Below are 14,091 nucleotides of genomic sequence, written 5' to 3'. Positions count from 1 at the left end.
CTCTCTCTCTCTCTCTCTCTCTCTCTGTGTGATTCAGTATTTGCATGTGCCCTTAAAAAAGTAAAATAAATAAATAAGTGAGCTATTAACAAACTTAGTTCAGCCTCAGAGCTGTGGTTCCAAGGTTGCTCCTGATTAGAGCCATGTGGTGAAGGAGGGGATTGTTTCAAGGCCATATAGCCAAGCCCTTTCGCTCACTACCATAGCCAAGTCCTTCCAGAGTTCTCAAGACGGGTTTGTGTGCAAATGTAGGAAACGGCTCTTAAAATACCTTTTAGCAACACTGAGACTTCAGAAGACGACCAGAAATATTTATTCAGAGGATTGTAGAAGATTTGGGATGGAGCTCCTGAACTGGAGCATGTACACACACATCTCATTTTTGTCTTTCTTATTCAGGTTTTGCCTGTTTGTGTTCTTTCAAGCCAATTGAGAAATGGGAGTGGGCCTCCTGCTTGGCTTTTAAATCAGGGCAGGGATAATCAGTAAATAAGTGAATGCTATTACATGATAAATACAGCACATGGAACAATGCTTTTAGCTTGGTTGTGTATGTATGTGTTTGTGGTTCTCTTTCGTATGTGAACTAGGGTGTCAGAAGAACGTCTCTAATTTTATCTGTCAAAAGCTGAAGGATTGGCCTCTGAATAATTGGGTTTGTGCACCTCATTCATTCATTCATTGACTGGGGGTTTGAAATGGTTAAGATACTTCACATAGAATCATATAGTTGGAAGGGACCTCGAGGGTCCTCTAGTCTAACCCCTGCAATGCAGGAATCTCAACTAAAGCACCCAATCTCTGCTCAGAATCCTCCAAGGAGAGTCCACTACCTTCTCCATTCCACAGTCGAACAGCTCTTACTGTCATGAAGTTCTTCCTGATGTTTAGTTGGAATCTCCTTTCTAGTAATGAGCTTAAACTTCATATAATTGTTGTCTTTTAGAACCATATAGATATGTGACATTTATTCTGGCCCTTCAAGACGGGGGATTCAGAATGTGCTCCAAAATGGTTAAAGAGATATTCCCAGTCTGAGCCCTATATTGTATGAGATAGCAGCACTTTTTGCACCTTACAGTTATGGTAATAATAGAGGCATGACACTTTCCTCCTAACGGAGCATGAACATAGTGTAGAACAAGATTTGAGAGAGGGGCATTTGCAGTAGCAGCCTGTACTGTACACATGTGCTCAAAAGCTTCACTTACTAGAGTGTTATAGGATAGGTAGCCTTTCATGCGTAACAACTTGACGCTTTGATGCAACGAAAACTTCGATTGGCTTCTAATTGGCTGCAATGGGAAAACGTGTCACTCCCATAGCGTGATGACTAACACTTCCCCCTTGCTGTCCTTAAACTTGGCGCTTCCCACCAGCAGTGAGGAACTGAGCCTGAAGTCGTGTGACCCAGGACCGCATGCCCCATGAAACGGGGTTGGAGATGCGACCATGTCATGTAGAGGAGGAGCAATGTCTCTGCAGTACTGGGGACTTCTGGATCGCGCCAGAGGGATCATTTACGAAAGAGAGACCGGGGATGGGAGGCAGGTTCTCCGCTGCGCTTACCTTGGAAGGGATTTCGTTAGGATGAGACGATGCTCTGACGTCAGACTTGTAGTACTTGGATGGGGGGGGGGAGGGAGCTGCAATTGGCCACAGCCATGTTTCCGCGCTTCTGTTGCAGCGAGCGCAACTGGTTCCTTTTAACAGAACGGTCAGGAGGGTCATCTGAGGTAGTTTTGTAGATGTCTGCAGTAGGAAAACAGAGCACTTGCAAGACGCAGTGCTTTGAAGAGTGGGCGACTTCTTGTGCATACGTCAGTTTGTGGAATTCGATTTTATTCTTTTTAAAAATACATATTTTCAAAAGACCTTTTGGAAAGGTGAAGGCCTTCCTCCTCCAAGCCTGCTGGGGTGTGGCTTCCCCCACCCCTTCCAGGGGGAAAAAGTCTCTTCCTGTCTCCTGCAGCAATCCAGTCCTCTCTGACTCTATGCAGCACTGCAGCCATCCTGGGCATGTACGTGCAATGTGCAGGAGGGATAATGGCCCCCACAGCTGTTCGGAGAGGGGAGGGGGAGGTCTGTGTAGGCTGAATAACTAGATCACTGTTACCTCCTCTGCAATCGGTCTTCAGTTGTGGCATATCTCATTTTCCTCGGGATTCCTCCATGCTTTGCTTTTCTTCTCCTTTGCCGTATTTGGTTCTCTCTTGGCGAATTCTGGAAATGTAAGTGCTTCCTTGTGCTGTTTTCCCCTCTTCTCCCCCTCTCCTCTCTTGCCTGCAGTTTTCCAAGATGTCTGTCTGTCTCCTTCTTTGTGTTCGCTGGTGAAGCAATTGACTGGCTTGTTCTTTGCACAGAGCACTTAGCCAAAGGCAGCTTTTTCTGCACACAGGATGGGCTGCTCTCCTGTAAGCCGAGTTTACAAATCTGGTGTGTAAGGCAGCAAACACACATGTCATTTTGAACAAACAGGATTTGCAGCACTGTAGCTAAACCGGAGGAGAAAATTGGGGCACCATTAGGGGAGGCTGAGTGCGCTTTGGAAGCCCTGTGAAACGCGAACCTTTTGATGCCTCTGTCAACATTTTGCTTGCTGTTTCTGAATCATGGCAGTGCCGCTGTGCAGAAGGGGTTGAGGCACGAAGATCTGCAGACAGAGCCCAGACAGTGAATTGTGCCGAGTATGTAGGGAGGCAGATGCAGCTCGTGGTGTGGAGGTTACTCTGTCATTTTGGTTTATTGCTTTTTTTGCACCTTGCAGCTTTGCAGTGGAGTTTTCCCATAATTGCATCAAACCACAAATGGCTGCTAACTTTTTGAAGTTGGATTTGAAACCTTTGCCAAAATCCTTGAGGTCATTTTCCCTTTAATGTTGGGAGTTCTTTACATTTTTTGTTTTAAATTCTAAAAGAATGTAAGTGTTGGGGGTGGGGTGGGAAATATGTTACTTCCCTCCCCGCTTTCATTTTCTTCTTGTATTACTATTCCCTCCCCCCCCCCCCCGAGCCACGGTGAGGTGTGGGGGGAAAATGTTTTGTTATAAAGCATTAGGATGACTTTTTATTTGGGGTGCTGCTTCCTCCAGGAACGTTTAAGCAAGGGAGTGCATGCCACATAAATGATCCTTGCTCTGGGACCAGCATGTCCTCCAGGGGATCTTTGTTTGCAGAGGAGGAGAGGAAACCAAAGGGTTTGTTCGGATCATGGAGTTTTTGCAAGGGAGCTGGGTGGGTGGGGGGGATGAAGGCACAAAAGGCTCTGGCAGACTCTGCTGCTACTGCTGTGCTGGGAAAGAACAAAGGAATGGATAGGAAAACACAGGAATGGGTTAACAAAAATGGGCAAATTTAATATGCAAAAAAAAAAAAAAAAAAAAAAAACTTGTAAAAATCAGCAGCGTTCCATAAAAGCTGGTGTATTTATCTAGCATTTCAGAAGTTGGCCAGCCTAAGTTAGATTGTTGTGATTTCAGGATAAGGTAAACTTGCCCCAGCTTGTTGCCAAGACTGGACTCAAATTTGCTTCTTCTTTTTTTAACACGGGCTGCAAGCATAATTGGGGATGCATTTTATTTCTGCTCCTCCTGCTTCTTGAGGGAGGAATTTGCTTTGCAACCTGGTGTTTGTCCACATGCAGTTGCACCTGAATGTTGGAAGATTCAGGACAGCTGAAAAAAACAAACTTCTTCATGCAGCACAGAGTTAAACTGTAGAATTGACTCTCACAGGAGGCAGTGATGGCCGCCAATCTAGATGGCTTTAAAAGAGGATTAGACAAATTCATGGAGGAGGAGAGGGCTATTGATAGCTACTAGCCATTATGGTTACACTCTGCCTCCACCGTCAGAGGCCAGAGGCGTATGCTTTTAAATACCAGTTGCTGGAAACTATAGGAGGGGAGGGGGCTCTTGCCTTTGGGCCCTGCTTTGGGGGTTTCCCACAGGCCTCTGGTTGGCCACTGTGAGAATAGGATGCTGGACTAGATGGGCCATTGGTCTGATCCAACAGTCTCTTCATGTGTTCTTTAATCAGGTACACTGCCACTGAACAATGTCTCTTCCCCTGAACACTTTTGAGGTGTAGACACACCTGCTCCCACTCCCAACACGTCATATAAGCACTGGGCAATGGGCTTTGTGGGGTGGTAAATGCTTCCCTCCGTGAGAGAGTCTTCCTGGACCCACTTAAACTGCTTCTTAAAAAAACCATCTTTGGACCCGGCCATTATGGCCAATTATCACCCAGTCTCAAATCTTCCATTCTTGGGCAAGGTGGGTGGTCACTTGAACAACTCTAGGCACATCTGGAGGATGCAGACCATTTGGATCCCTTCCATTCAGGGTTCAGGCCTCATCATGGGACTGAAACTGCCTTGGTTGCACCGGTGGATGATCTCCAGCGGGCTAGGGACAGAGGTAAAAGCTGTTTCTTAGTTCTGCTGGATCTCTCATCAGCGGCTTTTGATACCATTGACCATGACATCCTTCTGGATTGTCTAGGGGGGTTGGGAGCTGGGGGTGCTGTTATGCCGTGGTTCTGCTCCTTCCTCCTGGGCCATGTCCAGAAAGTGGTGTTGGGAGCCCTGGGCACTCATTTGTGGGGTGCCTTAGGGCTCTGTCCACTCCCCCATGCTTTTAAACATCTATATGAAGCTGCTGGGAGAAATCATCAGGGGATTTGGGCTGGGTGTTCACCTGTATGTGGATGATAACCAGCTCTACCTCTCCTTTAAATTGGAACCAGTGCAGGTGGTGAATGCCCTGTGTGTGTGTCTGGAGGTGGTTGGGGGATGGGTGGCAGCTAATGGATTGAGAATGAATCCTGACAAGCCATAAATATTATTTTGGGGGACAGGGGGCGGGCAGGTGTGGAGGACTCCCTGGTCCTGAATGGGGCAACCGTGCCCCTGAAGGACCAGGTGCACAGCCCGGGAGTCATTTTGGACTCACAGCTGTCCATGGAGGTACAGGTTTATTCTCTGTCCAGGGCAGCTGTCTACTAGCTCCATCTGGTATGCAGGCTGAGACCCTACCTGCCTGCACACTGTCTCGCCAGAGTGGTGCAGGCTCTAATTATCTCCCACTTGGGCTACTGCAGTTCACTCTACATGAGACTGCCTTTGAAAGTGACTCAGAAACTACAACTGATCCAGAATGTGGTAGCTAGACTGGTGACTGGGAGCAGCTGCCGAGACCATATAACACCGGTCCTGAAAGACCTAAATTGACTCCCAGTATGTTTCCGTGCACAATTCAAAGTTTTGGTGCTGACCTTTGAAGCCCTAAAACCCCAGTATACCTGAAGGAGTGTCTCCACCCCCATTGTTCAGCCCAGACACTGAGGTCCAGCTCTGAGGGCCTACTGGCAGTTCCCTCATTCTGATTATGTGAAGCTACAGGGAGCCAGGCAGAGGGCCTTCTCGGTGGTGGCACCTACCTTGTGGTATGCCCTCGCATCAGATGTCAAAGAGATGAGTAATTACCGGTATATAACCTTCAAAAGACATCTGAAGGCAGCCCTACAGTGGCCCGTTGCTCTCTCTTCCTCCCTGTGTGTGGTGGTGAGGATTGTGCTGAGAAAGAGAGATGGTGGCTGTTGTTGCCAGAGGGAGAAAGTGAGTAGCCAGTGAGCAGCAGCCATAGTGAATGGTGTGCCCCTTGCTGGGTTTGGGCCCTGGCAGGTGCTGCCTAATGATACCAGTTGCTGGCAGGTTTGTGCCTGGAATAGTTCACCTACATGAACACCCCCCATGACTTTTCTCGGAAGTCTTTGACACATAATAATAATAATAATAATCATATTTGGCACAGTTATTTGTCTCTGCAACCCACTGAAACCTTTAAAAAGTCCATGTAGCTGTAACCAATAGGCATGCTGTCCCTTCCTTGATCTCCTATCCCTTCCTTTGTCAAGTTGTAAATATACGTTCTGCAAGGTTAGGACCTTTCTCTTTGCACAGTAACTTGGATGGTGTGGTATAAATAAAGTTGATCCCAAATAGCATTTTGGGTTCACAGGGTGGGAGAGAGGTTGGATTTGTACCTCATAAGAAGAGCCTGCTGGATGAAGCCCGTGGCCCATCTAGTCCAGCATCCTGTTCTCACAGTGGCCCACCAGATGCCTGTGAGAAACCCACGAGCAGGATTTGAGCACAAGAGCACTCTTCCCTCCTGTGGTTTTCAGCAACCGGAATTCAGAAGCCCTGCTGCCTCCAGCTGTGGAGGTAGAGCATCGCCAACATTACTAATAGCTATTAATAGCCCTCCATCAATTTGCCCAGTGCTCTTTAAAAGCCATCTAAATCATTGGCCATCACTGCCTCCTGTGGGAGTGAGTTCCATAGTTTAACCATGCGCTTACTACTCCCAAAACCACATAGCCTCATTTCTCTCTTGTCCCCTGGATAATCTTCTCTCAGCGCTCCTCCCTTCATGCCCCAAAGGCCAACTCACAACCCACCTTTTAAATCTGGCACCTACATGAATTGCTTCACCAACCCAATGAATAAGCTGCATGGAAAGAATTAGAAGTATCTCTTGCCTATTTCAGAGTGTTGTAAGAGCCAGGCATTGATTGTACTCAGCTAGGATTTCTCCAGATTAATAATACTAGAGCTATATGGTGGCTGAGGCAGCACAGTCAGACAAACAAGCAAACAAACAAACAATACTAGGTAGTTATATATTTTATTCTATTAATAAGTTTCTATACCACCCTTCACCCAAACTGGTCACAGAGTGGTTTACAAAAACAAACATAATGAATGGAAACATTAAAACATTCTCATAAATTATAGAAGTAGCATAGTTAGAAACACCATAAAAATTACTTGACCCCATCAGCCACTAAAAGCCTGTTGAAAAAATATGGGGTTTTGATCTGGTGTCTGAAAGAATACAAAGCTACACACCTCTGTGGTGAGGTCACTCCGCCACCAAAAAGGATGTTCCAGAGATGCCTACACCACATACCTTTTTTATGTAGGAAACACCAGGAGAGTCTCTCCCACTGATCTCAAAACATGGCTTGTGTGATAGGGGAGAAGATTTTCTCTCAGATGTTTCTTCCCCAGGCTTAATCCAGGCTTTAAATGGCAACATAAGCACCTTGAATTGGGCCTGCTTGGCTTGGGAACTGAAGGAATCAAGCAAAACTAGGAATGGCAGGGGGAAGAGTTGTGGGCTGGACAGTTTGTAGCTGGTTGACTGCCCAAATCCAAAGAGTCCTCACTAATGGTTCCTTGTCATCCTGGAAAGAAGTGACAAGTGGGGTGCCACAGAGTTCTGCCCTGAGCCCATTGTTGTTCAACGTCTTTATGAACAACTTGGATTGTATTGTGGGGATGATCATTATATTTGCAATTGACACCAAACTAGGATGAGTAGCTAATGCTGCAGAAGACAGAATCAAGATTCAAGATGACTTTAACAGATTGGAGAACTGGGACAAAACTAACAAAATGAATTTCAATAGGGGCAAATGTAGGGTTCTGCACTTAGACAGGAAGAACCAGCTGCACAGATATAAGATGGGGAACACCTGGCTTGTTCATGTGAAAAGGATCTAGAGATCTTGAGTCAACTGTGTGATTCAGTAGCAGAAAAAAAGCTAGCACTATTCTATGCTGCATCAACAGAAGTCTAATGTCCAGATCAAGGAAAGTAATAGTACCACTGTATTCTGCCTTGGTTAGACCACACCTGGAATACTGTGTCCAGTTCTGGGCACCGCAGTTTAAGAAGGATATTGACAAGCTGGAAGGTGTGCAGAGGATGTCAACCAAGATGATCAAGGGTCTGGAAACCAAGTCTTATGAGGAAGAATTTAGCTTGGAAAAAAGGAGACTGAGAGGAGATATGAGAGCCTTCTTCAGATATCTCAAGGGCTGTCACATGGAAGATGGAGCAAGCTTGTTTTATCCAATCAAGCTACAAGAAAGGAGATTCTGACTGAATATTAGGAAGGACTTTCTGACAGAGCTGTTCAACAGCGGAACAGACTCCCTCAGGTTTTGGAGATTTTCAAGCAGAGGTTGGGTAGCCATCTGCCATGGATTCTTTCATTGAAATTCCTGCATTCCAGGGAGTGGGACTAGATGACCATTTATAGCCTTTCCAATTCTATAATTCTATGATTCTTTGAATCACGAATACAGAGGAGAACCTTTCCTACATCTACACAGGCTCATTTCAGACATAGATCAGGGAACTTAACTTGATTCACTGTGATAAAGGAACTGATAAACTATGGCTTGTGTTGGGCTGGTAAACCAGAATCAGAAACCCGTGTGGTTTGGTGTGGTGTCTGAATTGGAAAAGCAGTCATGGGACTGCTGAACAGAAGAGCGCAGATAATATATTCTATAGTAGATGATACATAACATATCACGTTCAAGGCACTGAACACACATTATCATGTTATGAAAACAATGGTGTGAGGTAGAGATCTGTATTACTAGTCCTAGATTGCAGATGGTCAGGGCTCCACAATATTTGACTGTGGTAGCCAAGCCACAAACTGCAGCTATCAGGATGCTGCTTTTCCATTGTCCCCGTCTTTGTATCTTTGCTCAGTGTCAGCCACAATGCTACCTCAGTTCAACCTTTTTGAGTCCATGGCTCCCTTGACGTACATTCTTTCTATGGCACTCCTGTGGGGCTCAGGAGGCCAGTTAGGTCACATCTTGCCTGCAGAGTGGGCAGCCCCTCACCCCTTTTTGAACACCCTCCCTTGTGGTGCTGCCCCCCTGGTCTCTGAGCTGCCCCCCTGCCCCAAAGAGAGGTGCCTCCTCCCACTGCTCCACAGGGGCCTGGAAAGCTTCCCCTGACCAGCCCCAGAGGCACCATTCGCGTGGGGAGCTTGTAGCCAGGGCTGCTGCAACAAACAGCTGTGCAAGCCCTTGGGAGGCAGAGATGCAAGAGGGGATCAAAGGAGCAAGGGAAGGAAAGGGGGACAGAGGCCAGTGTTGCCTGTGGCACCCCAGACTATCATTCAAGACACCCCATGGTGCCACAGCACACTGGTTGATAACCCCTGCCTTACAGCATCCTTCACCAACCTGGGGTCCTGAAGATCTTTTGGACTACAACTTCCATCAATCCCAGCATCAAATGGCCTTGGTGGCTGGGGCTGGTGGGAGCTGTAGTCCAAATTGTTGAAGGCTGCCTCACAACCTTAATTTTTGAACTGGAAATTAATCTACTAAGCGGAGTGAAACAAAGGGAGCATTTCTCTCCCAAAAAGTTTGTTCATTTGAGGAGCTGCTGAAGTCAACTGATGCCTTCTCTTTCTTTCCTGGTTACACACACAAAATACCATTCCTCTTTTGTTGCCCTTTGTTGACTACTTTAGTTTCATGAATACCTTCTGGTGAGAGATTTTGTCAAAGACTTTTAGAAAGTCTAAACCTGCCTTATCAACTGAAACAACCTTAGTTGCAAGGACATTGAAAGCCATGATAAACTTGATTAAATTTGTCAAAGGAAGGGAGAGGAGCCCAGGAATTTTACTCCTGAAATGTTTTAGGTTGGCTTCTTGGAACCTGAAATAGTTTTCCAGCACTTGATAGCTTCTCTACAGCATAATCTTAACTTGGAAAATATTCAGTGGTTTTGCTTGCAGTTGTTTCATTTTCTTTTTTTTGGGAAAAATTATTCCTGTGCTTTGAAGTGATGGCTTTGAAGAGGGGTGTGCCTCCTCTGGGTCCTACCAACAAGTTTCTTTCTAACGAAATGGCTTTCAGATGTTTCTTGGCAATGTGTTTAGTGGACATGATAGACTGCTCGTATGACTGGTGTTGGAGTATTATAGTATGAAAGTCAAAGGAGGAGCCATGGCCCTTCCTAACCCTCAGGGCACTTGATCAATTGTGAATTTCCCCCACATGGTTTTTGCAGGAGAAACAAAAAGCAACTCATGGATCAGTTCAGCTTTTAGGATTCTGAAATGGGCTTTACTTAGGAAACTGCCTTCGTCGTCCTGATGATTATTTTCTTCTTGGCTCAGAAACAAAACTGGTGACCAGTACACGTTCAGGGTCTCTGAATAGTTCAGCTGGTAGAGCATGAGGCTCTTAATGCATAGGCAAGGGACAGTGAACCTCTTTGGAACCCAGTGAACCCAGCTGAAAGCTGTCTGTACTGCCAGGTGGTTTTTCATCTGGGCACATGTGGAGGAATGCTAAGCTATGAAGGGTCAAAGCCGCTGAAGCTGACTTTCCCATTATTTTCAATTCCACAGCATTAGGCCTCATCAATAGGTTGGGAGCAGGCTCTAATTGGCTGCAATATAACCTAGCAGGGAAGCAAGCCTATAACATTTCCTAGGTTAGAGACATATGTGGGGTTTGCAGGACAGGCACAGCCAGTGTTGTGGTCAACCAGAAGTAGCCACAACCCCCCCTTGCTGCCTGTGCACAAGCTACCCCAGTAAACACTGGCAGCCCTGCTTCTTTCAGGAATGCTGAGCAGCCTTTGCGAGAGGAGGGTTGAACAGCTGCTGTATCCTTGACCGACTTGGACGGAGCCCAGGCAGCTTCCAGACCTGCCTTATCTGCTCTCCGAGCAGGGCTGCACTTCACATTGGCAAGAGCTCACACAGAGAGGGTGTGCATGTGTGGGGTGTGTGTGTGCGTGCACACCTGTGAGTGGGTTTATGTGCGGGGTAGCAAAAGACTGGTTTACAAGACAACCACAGGCAGCTTCTCCAAGAAGAGGCTTGTTGGAGCTTGCCCACTCCACTGGCCTGTCAGCGCAGAGCACAAGTCGCTTAACACGCTTCTGGCCTACAGTGGCAACAGCAGCAGCAGCAGCAGCAGCACAGGAGAGTGAAATAACAGTGGGAAATCTTGCAATCTTTGGAGCGCTTTCCCATACTAAGTTAGAACTCCCAGACGGAGGATTTCTCAGGTCCTGGGCACACAGTTTTAGCACTCTGATACGTAACTCTCTTCTGTGACTGCCTAGAAGTTACTGGGCCCAAGTTAATGTGTTAATGCTGGCTTAATGAGAGCCAGTGTGGTGCGACAGCTAGAGTGTTGGACTATGAGCTGGGAGACCAGGGTTCAAATCCCCACTTGGCCATGAAGCTCACTGGGTGACCTTAGGCTGTCACTGTCTCTCAGCCTAATCTCAGGGCTGTGAGGATGAAATGGGGAGGAGGAGAACTATGTATGCCACTTTGAGCTCCTTGGAAGAAATGGTGGTATAAAAATGTAATATATAATATAAACTTACAAATCCTGAATGATTTGGGACCCAAGTACTTGATGGAGTGCCTCTTCCCATACTGACCAGTCCAGTAATAGGAACAGCCATGACTCATTGGTAGAGCATCTGCTTTGCATGCAGAAGACACCAAGTTCAATCTCTGGCTTCTCCAGGTAGGAAACATTCCCTGCCTGGGATCTTGCAGAGCCACTTCCAATCCGTGCAGACAAGACTGAGCTAATGGTTGTGTTCGGTATAAGGCAGCTTCCTATGTTCCTAAGGCTGTCAGTTCAGCAGAGGGGCCCCTTCTCTTTGCACACCAGCAAGTGTTGCTTGCTGTGTGTGGGTGCAGGATAGGCCCTTCTCCTTAATTCTTCCCCAGCTGTGGAACTCCCACCCCCTAGAGGCACAGATGGTCACATCACAGATGGGCTTCTGGCACCTAATCAAAACAAACCTCTGTAAATAAATACCCAGGTTTTGGAGGGTGTGGGGTGAGCTTTGCTTTGGTATTCTGGACCCACAAGTGTTGTGCTCTGACCACTGCTTTTAACTGTGTTTTTTCTTAATTTACTGTTGTATTGTGTTGGAAACTGCTTTGGAGCTACATTGTGGGGAAAAGTGGTTTATAAACATTATAGTTAAAATAAATAATAGGCAGATTGGTACCCCAGGAAAAAAATCCTAATTTGGGAGGCAAATGGAGGAAGATAGTGATAGAAAGATAGTAATAAAATTATTTGTAAAGGAAGTTTCCTCTCACTTCCCTGCCAGCAGCTCCCATGCCCCATTTCAAATTGTTCAACCCCACAACTCTTCAGAGAAGGCTTAGAATCATAGAATCTTCAAGTTTGAAGGGACCCAAGGGTCATCTAGTCCAGCCCCCTGCAATGCAGGAATCTTAGCTAAAGCATCCATGACAGATGGCCATCTAACCTCTGTTTGAAAACCTCCAAGGAAGGAGAGGCCACCACCTCTTGTGGGAGTCTGTTCCACTGCTGAACAGCTCTTACTGTCAGAAAGTTTTTCCAAATGTTTAGTCGGAATCACCTTTCTTGCAACTTGAAGCCATTGCCTCGAGTCCTCCCCTCCAGAGCAGGAGAAAACAATCCCTCTTCCATGTGACAGCCCTTAAGATATTTGAAGATGCCTATTGTATCTCCTCTCAGTCTCCTATTTTCTAGGCTAAACATACCCAGCTCCTTCAAGCGCTGCTTGCAAGGCTTAGTTTCCAGACCCTTGATCTTCTTGGTTGCCCTCCTCTGCACACGTTACAGCAGGTCAACATCTTATTAAATTGTGGTGCCCAGGATTGGACACAGTATTCCAGGTGTGGTCTGACTAAGGCAGAATAGAGTGGTACTTTTACTTCCCGTGATCTGGACACTAGACTTCTGTTGATGCAGCCTAGAATAGCATTAGCTTTTTTTGCTGCTGCATCACACTGTTGACTCGTGTTAAGCTTGTGATCCACCAGGGTAACAATGTATTATTATTTTTAACCTCTCTGGCAAGCCTGAGTTCATTCTGAGCTTTAGCCAGCCTGACTCCCCCCCTGCAACTGTTGGCTACTCGTATATACTCCTTCCTTGTGATTTCCCCTTTCTTCCATTTCTTATACATGCCCTTCTTAACTCCCAGTTCATCTATAAGCTCCTTATGCAGCCACACCAGTTTCCTTAGATGTCTCTGACTTTCCTTTCTTGTTGGTATCGTCTGCATTTGGGCCTTCAACATTTCTCCTTTTTGAAACTCCCATCCTTCTTGGACTTCCTTCTCATTGAGTGTTTCTAACCATGGGATCACACCCAGTAGCTCCTTCAGCTTTTTGAAATTTGCCTTCTTAAAGTACAGAGTGCATGTCCGACTACACTCAGTTTCCCCTTGCCTCTGTTTCCTGAAACCCAGGAGAACATGATCACTCCTCCCAAGTTTCTGAGCACTTCCACTTCATCAATTAGTTCCTCCCTACTGGTTGGGAACTGTTAGGGGAGTGGGTGGTGCTGTGGTTTAAACCACTGAGCCTCTTGGGCTTGCTGAACGGAAGGTTGATGGTTTGATGGGGTGAGCTCTTATTGCTCTGTCCCAGCTTCTGCCAACCTAGCAGCTCAAAAACACACCAGTGCAAGTAGATAAATAGGTACCGCTCCGGCGGGAAGGTAAATGGCATTTCCATACGCTCAGTATGGCTTGGTGGTCTATAGCAGACACACACAGTAAGGTCACTGTTGTTTCTCTCTTCTACAATTTTTACCCATATACTCTCAATCTGCTTTTCATGCTCCAGGTCATGGATTTCTTCAGAAGTGTACACATCCTTTATGTACAATGCTATTCCTCCTCCCTTCCTGTTTGGTCTATTCCTTTTAAACAGGCCTTAGGGATTGTGGGTGGCTGTAGTGGAGAGAAGGCAGTAAACGTTTCTTCCATAGACTTGCTTAAGTTAACATATCTTAGAACCTAAGAGCATATCCTGCATCAGGACAGTGGAACATCTAGACTAGCATCCTGTTCTCACAGTAGCCAGCCTGTGGGAAACCCATAAGCAGGATTCAAGCACATGAGCATTGCTTCTTCCAGCTGTAGAGGCAGAGCATAGCTATCATGGTTGTAGCCACTGATAGCCCTTTCCTCCATTAATTTGTCTAATCCTCTTTTAAAGCCATCTTGCTTGGTGGCCACCACTGCCTCCTGTGTCAGAGAGTTCCAAAGTTTAACTCTGTGCTGTGTGAAGGAGGACATTCTTCTGTCTGCCCTGAAGCCTCCAACCTTCAGCTTCTCTGGATGTCGACAAGTACTGGTGTTATGAGAGAGGGAAGGAAACTTTTCTCTATCACTTTCTCCATGCCATGAATAATTTTATAAACTTCTGTCATGTC

At 46.3% G+C, this 14,091-nt stretch overlaps 1 protein-coding gene and 1 long non-coding RNA gene across 7 annotated transcripts in view; one reads left to right on the top strand and one right to left on the bottom strand.

Moving 5' to 3' along the window:
• The window catches only part of LOC310851240, a 984,470-nt gene that overhangs the window by 352,077 nt on the left and 618,302 nt on the right, over positions 1-14,091 (bottom strand). The window lies entirely within an intron of this gene.
• The window catches only part of TET3 (tet methylcytosine dioxygenase 3), a 106,787-nt gene that overhangs the window by 52,097 nt on the left and 40,599 nt on the right, over positions 1-14,091 (top strand). The window contains exon 1 of one of the 6 annotated variants that reach the window (XM_083753118.1): positions 2,103-2,231. The exons of the other annotated variants lie outside the window; for them this stretch is intronic. The gene's annotated coding sequence lies outside the window, so the exon portion shown is untranslated. Of the gene's footprint in view, positions 1-2,102; positions 2,232-14,091 lie in introns of those variants that run through there. 6 annotated transcript variants of the gene reach the window in all.

Source organism: Podarcis gaigeae (assembly GCF_964106915.1).
Source record: "Podarcis gaigeae genome assembly, chromosome: 8".
NCBI classification, from domain to species: domain Eukaryota; kingdom Metazoa; phylum Chordata; class Lepidosauria; order Squamata; family Lacertidae; genus Podarcis; species Podarcis gaigeae.
The sequence above is the reverse complement of the archived record's forward strand: the minus strand, read 5'-3'. Positions and strand labels throughout refer to the sequence as shown.